This window comes from Triplophysa dalaica, chromosome 1 (assembly GCF_015846415.1).
Source record: "Triplophysa dalaica isolate WHDGS20190420 chromosome 1, ASM1584641v1, whole genome shotgun sequence".
NCBI classification, from domain to species: domain Eukaryota; kingdom Metazoa; phylum Chordata; class Actinopteri; order Cypriniformes; family Nemacheilidae; genus Triplophysa; species Triplophysa dalaica.
The window spans coordinates 11,041,671-11,056,219 of record NC_079542.1 but is presented as its reverse complement, the minus strand read 5'-3'; the positions used below and the strand labels follow the sequence as shown (position 1 = coordinate 11,056,219).

Here is a 14,549-nt window from a genome sequence, read left to right as displayed (position 1 = left end):
GTCTCTCGCAGTCTGTCATACAGACATTTATCAAGAAGGGAAAGAAATGATAAATACTTTTGCGTCTTTACTTTCAGCACATGAATCAGGGGACCAGAGCTTTACCTGTGACATGAAGATCTGTGTGGTGAGTTCACACTCTGCCGCTTGCTCATTTCGTGCTATGTTGGATGTATCTTGCAGGTGTCTTTTATACCTTAGGCAAATGGTAGGAGAGAGATTCAATGACAGATAGTTATGGTTCACAGTTAACATGGCACTAAATAGATTTATAGAGCTAGTCTACAGCTGTCAGCTTCAGTCAGACCCCCAAACATTATAATTGTGGTGATATAACAGTTGACAGCATGATTTAATAGTCAGATCTTATCAGTGACTTCTCTATGCTTTTGTTTCAAAAGCAGGCAGCATCTGAAAGCTGAATCTAATTCCACCGCTGTCACAGACGTTAGCATTTATTGCACGCAACCTGCTCTGTAGACGCCATTGTATGCCTCCGAAACAAGGCACACATGCTCTGAATCCTCACAAATCTTTGGAAAACACTAGTCAGGTTTACATTACCAAATTTTATTCATTGCTTTGAAGCAATTTTACCCTTTCTCCCGACTGCACGGTGACACTCTGCAAATATAAAATTTGATCTCAAAGACACAGTGATTGCAAACATCCGAACCGCATCTTGAGAACAGACGGTGATATCAATTCAGAGACGCCTAGTGCGATGGATAGCTTGATGTGAAACCATCTTTTCCATTCACCCCCCATTCAGCCTGGGGTCTGTTCCCACCCGCTGAGCACAATGTGGTTGTCAATTAGCTTCGGAAGGTGTTTTTGCTATTTTGTGAGGAAAATTTCTGGCTCTGGGCAGCAGGCAGCACCCAGAGACCTTGTAATAGAACTGAGGAAACCCAAGTGAGGAAGTGCTGCATGTGATTTAAGTGATGACTGATTGAAAGTCCCAAAGGTGGAGAAAGCCACAGAGATTAATCCCCAGATTGGATTCCCTAACAGACGTTAGACCTCGTGGATATGCTCATTTTCCACTGGTTTATTACACCGTAGCAAAACAGATCATGAATGAAATGTGTGTGGATAGTCCCTAACAATTTTCTTTGTTTGTAGATATAGTAAAAGTGGTTAGCACCTATGAATCGATCATTTGTTATCATAAATGTCTGTGACTCCTTTCCTAAATCTGATCTAATGCAGAAATGATGTATTACCTCTATGGGGAAGAGATGGAGAAAATTAAGGCATCATCCGGCAGCTCATTTTAAAAACTAAAAGCCATCGCACATAATGCCATAGGAGTGCATGAAATACAATCAGCTATTGAGCACTGTACTGTACACGCTGTACTGACACTATACACTGCTTAAAGACACTGGAATAGGTCAAAGCATTTATGTTGTGTGCTGAATAGCAGGCAGAGATTGAATGGCTAAATGGGTCTATGAATGTGTCATAACCTTGGACATTTTACAATCTTTTCTTTCGATTGCTTTGTGCTGCTCGTTCAACAGCTTGCATTTGGTGAATTCTGCAAGCGCATATGAATTGCATTCATATTTGCAGTTTCCTGTTCTAATAAAGGCTGCAGTAAATCATTTTGCACTGTGCTTTTAGAATAAATTTGATCATGATTCATGTAGAAGATTAAACATCTGTGGTTGCGGGGGTTCACACCATTTTTAGAACCTAAATGGTAAAAATGTATATTGTATTTTACAGTTACAATATTTATAGTTATTTAATAAGATTTTTTTACAAGTATCAGAACTTCTAAAAAATATATTTGTCTTACCGGAACTTAAAGAACAACCCATAGGCAAATCTCAAGCTCTTAAATATATCAATTGTTTTGAAATTTGATATGCAAAACTTGAAAAGATTGATGTCTGCACATTGTTGGAATCTCACAGATTTTACAGTTTTGCAACCTGCGGCAGGATTTGAAATGCGCTGTCAGTTTATGTCGATGCCATTAATCTTGAACTGTGTCACCATCAGGTCCGATCAAACTGATGAAAGTGTCTTCCGTCACCAGTCTGTCCTTCCCTGTCCAGACAGAGGGGAAATGGAGAAAGAATAGGTGCCTGCGTCTTGATTTAGGCACGGTGGCTGTGGGAGGACCTGACTGAGTCTCTGGACTTTGAAGAGGCCAAGTAGGAGAACATTCATCATCTAGCTGTAGAGCATAGCCAGGGAGTCTCTCCTCCAGACACTCCATCCTGTGATGGATGAGTATATCAAATAGGATTCTTATTATTTCAAAAGAGGCCAAAAGAAAGGCCGGCGAGTTCAAATACTGAGCTATCAGTCGCAGTGGTGGATCAGAGTTTTATCTAAGGGCCTAATCCATTTATGGACCACTTACACATTTTTTGTGGTAGCTGGTTGTGCATAGATATTCGGTGTTGCAGGGGAGGGAGATAGAGAGAGAGATTCATGAAGCAGTAAGAAAAGTTTCAGGCATGAGGTGTCCGTGTTTCTAGCCTTTGCTTATTAACCTCTGCATTGTCACAATGGGGCTTTTAATGTATTAAATGTTCCAGGAAAGAAGTTAGATCAAATAAATGCAATCTCTTACACTTGAACTCCTTGTCTAAACAACAACTAAAAGTGTGAAGTTGAAAAAGGCAATTATCATAGAAAGATGTCAAAGACAGAATAATTAGCACTTACTTTATGTGGTCTCGGTACTACAAAAATAAATTAAACGTGTTCTAAATTACCCATGTTATTTTATATAATCCAAAAACAATAAAATATAATACATATTGTTTGCAAATGCAGTAAAACAGTTTTTCAATCAAATAATGTGGAATGGCTTGGCTAGAAAGCCTTAGTTGTCTTTTGAGATATATGGGCTAAATCTGATTTGTAGTCTGGACTGTCTGATTTGTAGTCTGGACTGTCTGATTTGTAGTCTGGGCTGTCCCCTGGTGTCCTCACATGTTCTTGTTTGAGTTAGAGGCAGAGAACAGGAGAGGAAGAGAGCAAGGGGGAGGGGAGGGTTGGGGATTTGGGGCAGAATGCAATGCAGCACAATGTCATTTATCTGTGAAGAAAGCGATGCTCATACTATAGATATGGCATTCAGTAGTGCTGCCGTTCACATGGCAAGACAAGTTTGAGGAGTACATTGTTTTCTGTCTTTCACATCTCAGAATTTTCACTTCACATGCTCAAATGGGAATATTTTAGGACCAGCGTTATTCTTAGTGGCAGCAGTGCTTGTTATCTTGAGTTGTAAGGCTGTGACTCCAGAGGACTGCTTTTTTGGAGGAAGTGTGCTTTGATTTTAGTCACCATCTGGTGTGCCTTCATAGCCTGGGGATACAACTGATAAAAGGCACCATCCCAGATGAAAGTTTCATGGGCTACTGTACCTGGATGGGTGAGACAGAGAAAGAAAGAGAGAAAAGTCCGGAGAATGATCCATGCCCTGAGGTAAAGATTTGAATGATTTATTTTGCCAGTCTTTTTTATAACTTCAGAAGAGCAAGTGGATTTTTTCAGGATTTGTTGTGACTTTAGCTTTGAAGACATTGTAATGCTTTCTAAAGTAATTAAATGCAAAATTATATATTTTGTAAATTAAATAGTAAATGTTTTGATTTTAAGGTGTGCTTTCAGAATAACCTTTATAAATATTAAATAGGCCTACACTTACAAACAAACAAACAATACAAAAACTATTAATTTAACAGGGAATGCATGACATGCTAATGATGCTTATGGTCAAGCTAAACGGCTCAACCACTTGAAGGCACTTAATGTACAGTATAGGACCAGCACTTACAGTAAGCATCAATAATTCAGAGAAAACTTCCTGATTATTATAAGAAACCTAAGAACTCATACACTGGAATCATATCAGACGAAGAATACAGAAATGTTCCCATGAGTGAAACATCGGTTTTACAGCTCATTTTTTCTGGAAGTGATTGGATAATGTTTTAAATGGGAAAGTGATTGTGTAGTGCATTACTTTTCAAAGCGAACCGAAATAATTGTATATTGAGAATGGAAGATGGACGGTTTAAAATTTTCATTTTTCATTTCATGACATTCTCTGGAGATAAAGCTATGTTTTAATACTCTATACTTGCCTCTTAATGTCAAATTTTTACTTGCATTATGGCATTTAATAATTAATTTTTAACTTTAAATTTATTATAACTTCATCTTCAATTAGATTGACCAAATATCATTAAAAAATATGAAGATTGCCATGCAGGTGTGCTAGGATAATTGTAATACACACTCCCACAAGTTTTGCTCATGAAACGTGAAATTAGGCCATTTATTAAAAAAATACATATATTATTTTTATGAGCAGTTGGCACTGTCCACAAACCTCTCACCTTCAGGGTATATTTTCAGTAATACCTCCAAAGTTTTGTTTAGACAAATCCACATGTTGCCAAGATGCAACCTTCCATCTGTTAGCATGCTAATGAGAACCTGTTTACAAATAATGAATCATTTTAAATAGGTAGTTCGTTATTTAAAGCCTCAGAATATTGCGGTAATGTCAATATTCATTTTTTCTTTACACTATTGCACAGTTGAGATAAACTCACTTTTTGCTGTGAAAAGTTTTTATTCAAAATTATAGATTGTTGCCAAACTTGTGTGGAGGAATTGTGGATCTAATAATTGTGTTTACGGTCTTTCAAACTTCTATCTATAGCAGAGAACAATGAGGTGCTTTGCACTTTCAAGTATTAAATACCATTTAGCTGAAGGGTAGAATATATTGTCCTCATACTGTTTACGCTGAGAGAGAACTGTCTATTGCATTATTTTTGATAAAGTGCACACATGGCTATTTTACAGGTACAGAGCAATATGATATGTTTCCCTCCTAGTACAGCTAACCCATACAAAACCCAAATAAAATGCATTAAAAAAATAGCAATTAATTTGTTCTTATTAACAAATCCAACAAACAGGAAATAAAGACAATTTCTTGATATATCCGAAGTATATCAAATGTCAAAATGTCTTTTTAACTTCTAAGTGTATTTATGCAGTGCATGATGAAACGAACAGAAAAAGCCTCTAGGGTCCACTGCGTGTTTGATCCATACCAGTAGGATATGTTTAGAGCTAAAAGCCCCACACTTAACATTCCATACTGGTTCTATTTTGAGGGTTTTAATAAGATGCTAAATATTAGCCGTTATGATAAAGCCACAACACACCATTTGCATTCCTCCTCCATCCCACAAGTTTACCCTGAACTTTTTGAGAGGGATGTACTTTGCTTGTGAATGAATTATAGATGAACTGTTTGGTTCTTTTGATTTACTGTGCTGCTCAGTGCTAATATGCTGAATGTGGCTGCTGTTGCTTTTCTGGCCATTTGCCTGTCACTATACACTAAAAGGAGAATAGACACGTGCGTGTGTGTGTGGTATCCTATATAGTATTTATGTGAATATTGTATATTATACCTATTTGCCATTATGCTATTTTTAAGTGATTTCAAGTGAATCAATTTTAATGTAATGTAATGGCCAGTACTAATAGAATTTAGCACATATGAAGGTAGTGATGCCCTGTAGAATTTTAAATATCTTTTTTTTATCTTTTTTTTTAAAAATATCATAAATAGATCCTGTTAAAGAGATATTTTTAAACACAAAAAAGTCTGAAAAAAGACCAGATCTGTCCTAATATCTAATCGTTTTAGCCTTTCTGAAGTAGGGCTGGGCGATGTGGCAAAAATGTAAAGTCAATAGTTTTTTTTCTATACTGATCGATATATATATATATATATACTTAATTAAAAATGTATTTAAATCTATAATAATCTTTGTAAAATAATCTCTTTTAAATACAGTTTATTAACAAAACAGTCTAACAAAAGTTAACTTTAAACCAGTTAAAATTCAAATAAACCAAATCATTCATATTACCTAATTAAACATGTACTGTTGTCACAAAGAGGATATTAGGCCATAAACAACATGTAACATTTCATTCAGTCTCATTTTGACTCAATTAACTCGTTAAGTAAAGGAAGTGTTCATTCAATACACAATACATTCAATACATAAAAGATGGATACACCTTTACGATTGTTTCCAAAAACATAAGGCGGGTGCAGGGGTGAGGGGTAGGGTGTACCAAAGCACGTGCGCACCCATTGTCAACAAAACACAGACATCGGTTTCACTCCCTGCATGTCCGGCATCTTTAAGCGCCTGGACGGCTCCATATATCAGTTTCCAAATCCAGCGTTATATCCACCGTTTATGTATCATTCATCACCCAAATGCAGTGAACAAAGAAACACCTGAACTTCGGGAACTTATGCTCTCTCTCCTGCTCACAAGTGAAAGTGAAACATGCTCCTGCTCTCCTGGCTCCCGTGCGGCCGTGTTGCCTTTTCCAGGAGAATTGTCAAATAAGGGACTAAGAAAAGTTGTTATAAAACAGTTTAATGTGTTCGAAAAAAAACTTTCCAAAACCTGTACGATCGTTGGGGGAGTGTCTTGAGGACAGAAATACTACGTAATACGCCCAACTAATTTTTTGTTGACAAGTTGACCATGTTTAGCATGAGAAGACCGCACGTTAAACATTGTAAAGAAGTCAGAATGCATGAAACATTGTTGCACGGCCGCTTTAAAAATGAAAATCCCACTTTATTAGCTTTAGAAAGTCTCTCCTCTTGTCTACTTCTTGAAGTCTCTCCAAGAAAACTGACAGGTTACTGAATCCATGCTGAATCCATGCTAGCTGGCTCAGTACTGCAGATTTTCGGGAGGTAACTGAAGGACTTAAGAATTAATGCTTAAGGGACACGAATGCTGCTGAGTTACTATCAAACAAGCAAGTCTACAACCCATAGACAAGGATGCACTAGAACATGACAGACTTTACAACCCATCCATCCATGCAGCAGTTCATACTCACGTCTACTGGACTGCAATGCACCACATAGAAAATTCACTGTTGACATTATTAGAATTTAAATTATTCATTATGTCAATACATAAATACACTCAAGAACTTCAGAAAATGTAAGAAGAGCAAAACGAATCTGGTTTGAAGATGAAAGTGCTATCAGTTCAAAATACATAACCATCTGCCCTACTGGCAATTTATATCTTAAAGTTATACTTCACCCAAAAATGAAAGTTCTGTCATCATTTACTCACCTTCGAGCTGTTCCAAATTCAGTTGTATACAAAAAAATACAATGGTAGTCAAAAGTTCCCCAGAAGACAGCATACATTCTTCAAAATGTCTTCTTTTGTGTCCAACAGAAGCAAAACAAGGGGACTATAAATTATAAAGTAAACTATGGGTGTCATTGGGGGGCAAAATCTATCTGGTTATAAGCATTCTTCCAAATATCTTTCTATGTGTTCATCAGAACAAAAAGATTTATACACAGATTTGGAATAACTCGAAGGTGAGTAAATCGACAGATCTTAAATTTTTGGGTGAAGTATCACTTTAAGCTTAATTGAGCTCCTGCTCAGCGGCTTCGCTATCCAGCAGCGCCGGCCTTTTCCCTGCCGTTTCAACCTCGTTGTTCGTTTCTTAAAGGGGTCCAGGCGGTTCTGTCCTCCTCGCCCCTCATCTATCCCTGTATGGGATCTTCCCACCCTTTGAGCCTTTGCAGTCTGTGGATCTTCGTCCCCTGACGCTCTGCTGCTAGTGCTGGCATCCGTTAAACGCATGGGCGATTTACAGGCGTTCTCTGTGAGCTCTGCCTGTCTTGAATTAGGGCCGGATGACTCTAGAGTGGTCCTCAAACTAAGATATACCGAAGGTGCTCTCTACCCCCGTTTACGGAACAGGTATTGATGCTTACTGTGCTCACCTCCTCCGAGCAGGACCCGGAGCTAAACCTGCTCTGCCCCGTCAGTGCACTTCATGCGCTCGGAACAGCTCTTTGTTTGCTTTGGTGACCGCTCCAAGGGGTCCCCGGTCAAGAACCAGAGACTCTCTAAATGGATAGTTGAGGCTATCTCACTAGCTTTTAATTCCTTGGGCATTCAATGCCCCACGGGAGTTAGAGCCCACTTTACTAGAGATATCGCCTCGTCCTGTGCTTAGTCTAGCAGTGCATCTACAGCAGAGATTTGTGCGGCAGCCTCGTGGGCTTCACCGTCCACATTTACCAGATTCTATGGTCTGAATGTCCTGGCCTTACAGCCTCGGCTCCTCTCTGCTTAAGGACTTACACTTGGTTGCCGGCCTACAGTTGCTTCAACCGTGCCGGCATTAGGCACACTGTCATTGGGACGATTACCGGACAGGGCCACCACTTAGCTTGGGCCAGTCCATACGGCAGGGCTTCCCTGCTCATGCTTCGCCCCCGAACCTTGTTCTGGGGTTGTGTTAAGTTATTATTCCTCTTGTACCACAGAAGGATTGTATTGGTTCCCCATAATGTCCTGCTATGCAGTACGAGTGAACTATCGATAGGGGACGTACTCGGTTACTTATGTAACCTTGTTTCCCTGAGATACGGGAAAGAGTACTGCATTCCTGGCCGTGCTTACAAGCTGCATGGTCGTCGCTTCAGTAGAAGTAACCTGAGGACAATGCGGTGATGTGTATGCTTATATATCCATAACTCTGCCCCGTTTAGATGCTCCATCACCATAGGTCCAGGCAGCTTCGCTTCGCTGCCATTTGTTTACAGTTTTACTTTTCTCAAACCAATGGCCGAGCAGTTTCAATGCGTTATTGGAAAAAGCTTCAGTCATCGGAGAAAAAGGAGTTTTCTCCCATTGCGTCCTGCTACGCAGTACTCGTTCCCTTATCTCAGGGAACCGAGGTTACGTAAGTAACCGAGTAGGTTTTCCCACTATTGTCTTTGGATAAAAGCATCTGCTAATTGTAAATATGAAGAACCTAAGAAATGTTTTATTTATTTAATGGGAAAAGTCCCCTATCATCCTTAGTGGCCTTAAGAAAATATTATTTGAAAGACACAGACAGACTGTACTGAAACCTGTTGATGTGTTGATGTGCAGTTTACAAAAAAAGAGTTTACAGTAAAACTTTTCTCTTAATTTCGATAGGTTCTCCAACGGCATCATATCCAGGAAGTTTAAAAAAAAAAACTTGAAAAACCTTTAGAACTGCAACCACCTGTAGCATGAACCATAGGCAGTGTTTCTATCGTAACTCAACAATAGTTAGAAGGTTGAGGGAAAATGCATTTAATGTAAAAGTAGGAATGTGGATATCATTGCCGTCTCATGTTCCATAAGAAGCATTTGAATAAGTGTGGGATCATATTCAATAAACAGATTAGACCGTTTTAGAGCATGCAGCTATTTTATAACCAGTACAGGTTGAATACAGTATTACACGGTAAGACCATCAATTCACCCAAAAACGAAAATTCTGTCATGATACCCTCTAGTTGTTCCAAATCTGTATACATTTCTTTGTTCAGTTGAACACAGAGAAAAATATTTATAAGAATGTTAGCAACCAACAATTCTGAAGCACCATTGACTACCATAGTAAGAAAAATGAATGTGTCATTCTGTTAGCCAAAATAAGATATTTTAAGGAACTTAGAAAAGCAAACAGTTCTGGGGCACTTTTGACTACCGTTCAATTTTTTCCTACTATGGTAGTCAATGATGCCTCAGAACTGTTAATTGCTAACACTCTTCCAAATATCTTTCTTTGTGTTCAACCGAACACAGAAATGTATACAGGTTTGGAGCAAGTAGAGGGTGAGCAATTCATGACATAATTTTCATTTTTGGATGAACTGTACTTTTAAAGAACGTTACGGGGCAGTGTATTGCAATGGGGATATATTTCTGTTTTGGAAACTGGACAGCTTTTTGAAGGATCAGGAATTATTCTCTGCACCACCAGACATCTTTTTAGAAAGACTGTCCAATCTTTGTGTGAGCAGAAGTTAAAATTGGGTGCTGCATTAGGACAGGGATACACAAAGTAGAAAGTCCACATTGGAATGGCTGTGCAGTACAGAAAAGATTTATGGGCCAGAAATGTGCAAGGCTCATATTAGATTAGATGTGATGGGGTGTTTGGTTGCATTTATTGTTGCTAAGTGTTGACCAGCTAGATGTTTGGTGTATTTCCTTTTTCACAGGAGTGAGTCTACAGTATTTTTCTAACAACATGAAGAAGTTTAATATACAGTGTGGACTGCACTAGGCATTCATTGTACTTTTAATTTTTATTTAAATGCTTTTAATATGCATGGTTAGGATGAAAATACCTTTTGTAGTGGCAAAATTGACCTGAAAATCAAATATTAACCCAGTCAGTTTTGGTGATCTGCTATACGATACATGTTAACGTAAAAATATATCGAAAAGTCTGTACAAGGAGAAAATTAGAAATGTCCAAATGCTTTCATATTATCAGAAGATGTGGCGTTATTTTTGTGCTATTTGACAAGAACATTGAGAGAGGATGTATGCCGGTAGGTGGCAATCCCACATCAAATTGTGCCAGGAAAAAAAACATTCATAATCTAACTTTATATAAGGATATTGCCATGTTAATTCGAGTGTTTGGTAAATGCGATCTGAGAAAAAAAATCAAACAACGCGCAGACACAACGTAATGCGCATCATTCAGCAACAGATGCCTTTGAAATGCACACAGTGTCGGGTTTGAAATACGGAGAAATCATCCGTTAGTCGCCTCAGGAGCTTCGGCACGAATTCCCTCCTCAGCTGCCGTTAAGAGAAGCATTCGGTGCATCTTGTCTTGGGGTTTCACTTTCCATCAACATTTTCTGACGAAACATAGAGCTGTCCAGCGCAACTGCGATTTGTAATTGTGTAGCAGAGATCTGCAGCGCCAGTAAACGCTGATTTAAAATACGATAAGACGTGTAGAAAGATGAGATTGATGTGCGTGAGGTTTCTACGCCGAGTAAACGAAAGAATCTGATAGAATCCGCCTTGACAACGCGGACAGGAACATAATTATTGGATTTAGAGACAAGAGTGTTCAGAACGGTGTAACTTTGATGAGTGCTGCAGTGAACATCGGTCAAGAGAAACGATCAAATATGTAGACGAGCGGACGGAGTCAGAAGGATGCTGTGAGGTGATGCTGTAACACATTAAACAGCGTTCAGCGGAGTCAGCACGTTATGTTAAATCTATGGACTGCGGTTGTAGGCAAGATATCCGAGGAGCATTGGGCCAGTGCGCGTTTAGAAACGGCGTGTTTTTAAGTGCTCATCTCGATTAGAGATAGATCGGGAGCCAATAGCTACACTTCTAGTACTAACTCTGCTGGATGTTACCCAAAGGGAATATTGAACTGGACTAGACAGGCTGCTGAAACCCATGTGGTTCAGACATTTCTTTCCTGGATATGGATAATACGCTATGTTACGTTTCCAGCCAAACATACCAACGTTGGTGATCAACTGCTTTTTTACCCCTACACATTTTGTATAAGATTTTTTTATTCTAGCCCCCCTCCCCCCTTTTTGCACCTGCTTTGCTTTGTCAAAGCTCACAGACCGCTTTAGTGCGCGCCTGCCCTTACTTACATCTCCTTAAATCGTGCATGGATTCTACATGAAGTGGGGTTTTGCGAGGTCTGCAGTGATGCTCCCATTTACCGCTATCGCTTCTCACATCACGTTGAATAATAGGTAAGAACCCGACGACTAATGTAACCGTTCTGTGCTCATCTATTTAAACGCGTTGCAATCTTTATATTTACTCCGAGGTTCACGTTGTTTAATTATTGAATTTTCATATATTGTAATGTCTATCTATCTATCTAACTATCTATCTATCTATCTATCTATCTATCTATCTATCTATCTATCTATCTATCTATCTATCTATCTATCTATCTATCTATCTATCTATTTCTTTGACAGTGATCTGGTAGATTGTGAAATATTTCATTTGTTCATCTCTCTTATGGCTTTCTGTTCCTTTACTTACCATTACTTTTGCTAGAATATGGCGTTGGGTCATTCATATTCTGTTCACATGTGCATTGCTATGCACTGAAGAGACGAGGGGAAAGAAGCAGTGTATCCATGATGGTCGACAGAACTATTCCTCATTGAATCTAATAGACCCCATTGACTTTTAAGACATCCTGAATGCTGCATAAGTAACACGTTTCAATTACACCATGTGTCATAACCCATTTTATATTTGTGACAGAAAAAACAGCAGTTTAATTCCAGGAAAGCTGGCCGCGCAGACTGGTGCTAATCTGCATTTAACATTCAACCCTCGAAAGGCTTCAGAACTTTAGTGTGCATTGGTAAAGAGGTGCTGTAATAGACACGATATAGAGGACTGATTCATTGGAAAAGCTTCTCAGCCATGTATTGGTTTTTGAGAGCGCTTACGTAATTTTTGGTGGATGATTCATGGGTTCGTGGGTTGTTGCTTCTCCAGTGGTGTTGAGTATTGAGGAGCTGTCTTTTCTGGGAAGGTGCTGAAAGGCATTGCCGATTTTGATGGAAGAGCTGTTATAAGGAGCATAAACATAGAAAAAGTGTTACTTTATTGGGGTTAATTGGGTGAATTGGATGATTGCATTATGTTCAAAAAAGTGTAAATGAGTTTCATTTTGTATAATTAAATATAAGTATTTTTATCCATGGTATTCACTTGTATGGAACATATTGTCTTTAAAGCATTATTTTCAAAATCATTAAGCACTTTTTGTGCTTTGCATTAGTAAGCTGAAATTTTTACATATGACAAGATAAGATAAAACAGAACTCATACATTTTCTGTGTTAGTTGGACATATTAGATGGGCTTTAACTTTCCATGAAAAAAATCCATGACAGATGTTCTAAGCATTTCATTCTAATATACACCATAATCATCTTATCCAGCTTAAATCAAAGCATCAAATAGCTCAATTAAATGGAAAAAATAATTTGCTCAAATTAAATGTGGGATTTGGATCACATGTCTATTGGGTCCAGTTTTTAAATTCATTTGTATTATGCAATAACCTGTATAGTACTTTTTAAAATATCAGCTGTGATGTTTTTACATATTGCAGACATCCTGGTTGAAATCTTGCCTTCATAGGATTCCTATAATTATTTGGTGTATATTTGGACATTACTACATCCAAACTCTTTTTTTTTTATTGATAAAATGCCAACTGATAATAAACAGTTAAAAGAATGTGAATTATGTATGCACTGCTCTGCTGTCATAAAAATGAGTGTTAATGTATTGAATGTGCCAGCTGAGCCAAAAAGATGCCAAATACATTAATTTCCCCCAAGGCAAGAAGGAAGAGCCAGTAAATGAGAGCATTTAGCCAATGTTGCACCCATTAACCTTAATTTCTGCCATTTAGAGAAAAATGAAGCAGTTGAAATGCTTCTGCTCAACCTGATGCTTCCGAAAGACCATCTCTAATGGTGGGTCAGGCTTAAAGATCATCTTGTCATGTCTTGTGCGAAATTGAAAAGTTTAATGACAGAGACTGAACGGAATCCATGTAGCACCTTCCAAAAATGCAAAAGATTCACTGTTATTTGGCAAGGTTATTCTTTAGAAAAAAATCCTTTCTGTGCTGGAGGGACAGTAAGGCCAAATGAATGAGTACACAATGGTGTTCAGTTCTCAGGTCAGAGGAAGTGCTGTTAGACAAGATATACAGCCACACTGGCTTTCTCTTTAAAAGTTATCTTTTATTAATCTTGTGGTGTCCCTGCAATCCCTGCGGAAATTGAAGCAACAAAAGTATGATGATGGAATTTTAAATCGAGTTCTTAACGAAAGTTCATGAGCAGCATGTTCATTAAATACTGTCAATCACGATGCTAAGGGTGTACAAAGAGTTGCTCGCTTCACTCCTGTGTCTATTCTTCTGGCATCCGCTACGACCCCCACTCCACCTCTATTCCAATTCACTTCAGATATATAGTATTTAATATTGTTTTAATAAAGCAGTCTAATTAAGAGGGGCAATTTAGAGCCTTATTCATGGACAGCAAGCCAGACATGCTTATCTCACTCTAGGATGAATATATGAAATTGTCAAATTGGAATGAATGTCTGACTTCCTGTGAAGCCTAACGTCACGCGCCACCATATATGGAAGATTATACACTGTTTCCGGGTCTTTCCGCTCTATCAGATGCCATAGAAAAAAATAACAAAAATGCTAATATTCACTCATGGCATGATGCAAAACTCCTTTATCTCCATAACAAAATCACCCATGGCAACACTGCGATTTTTTACAAATTATTCAAATATTGATACCTGAGATTCCGTAAGCCTGGATACTGTAGTGTACACTGCAAATTTATAAACATATTGCTAAAATTTGTGATATGAATGAACGTGCTCATAAACGGCTGCTTTAATAATATCTACACTTGAAATGAGTGACGGCTTGGACCCGGAAACAGAAGTACACAACGTCCGTAACGTCACAACTTAACAAGCGGATAGCAAATTGTTTGACCTTTGGACTATTAGAATCAATGTAAAATCAATAGAACAGAGCACTAGTGGGAGGCTTAATGAAACATTCAATTATTTTGTGGTT

General features: G+C 38.3%; 1 protein-coding gene across 3 annotated transcripts in view; it reads left to right on the top strand.

The window, feature by feature from the left end:
• The window catches only part of lrrc4cb (leucine rich repeat containing 4C, genome duplicate b), a 44,015-nt gene that overhangs the window by 7,945 nt on the left and 21,521 nt on the right, over positions 1-14,549 (top strand). Inside the window, exon 1 of one of the 3 annotated variants that reach the window (XM_056747343.1) lies at positions 3,388-3,456. The exons of 1 other annotated variant lie outside the window; for it this stretch is intronic. The gene's annotated coding sequence lies outside the window, so the exon portion shown is untranslated. Of the gene's footprint in view, positions 1-3,387; positions 3,457-10,630; positions 11,651-14,549 lie in introns of those variants that run through there. One more of the 3 variants, XM_056747326.1, reaches the window with a different exon arrangement.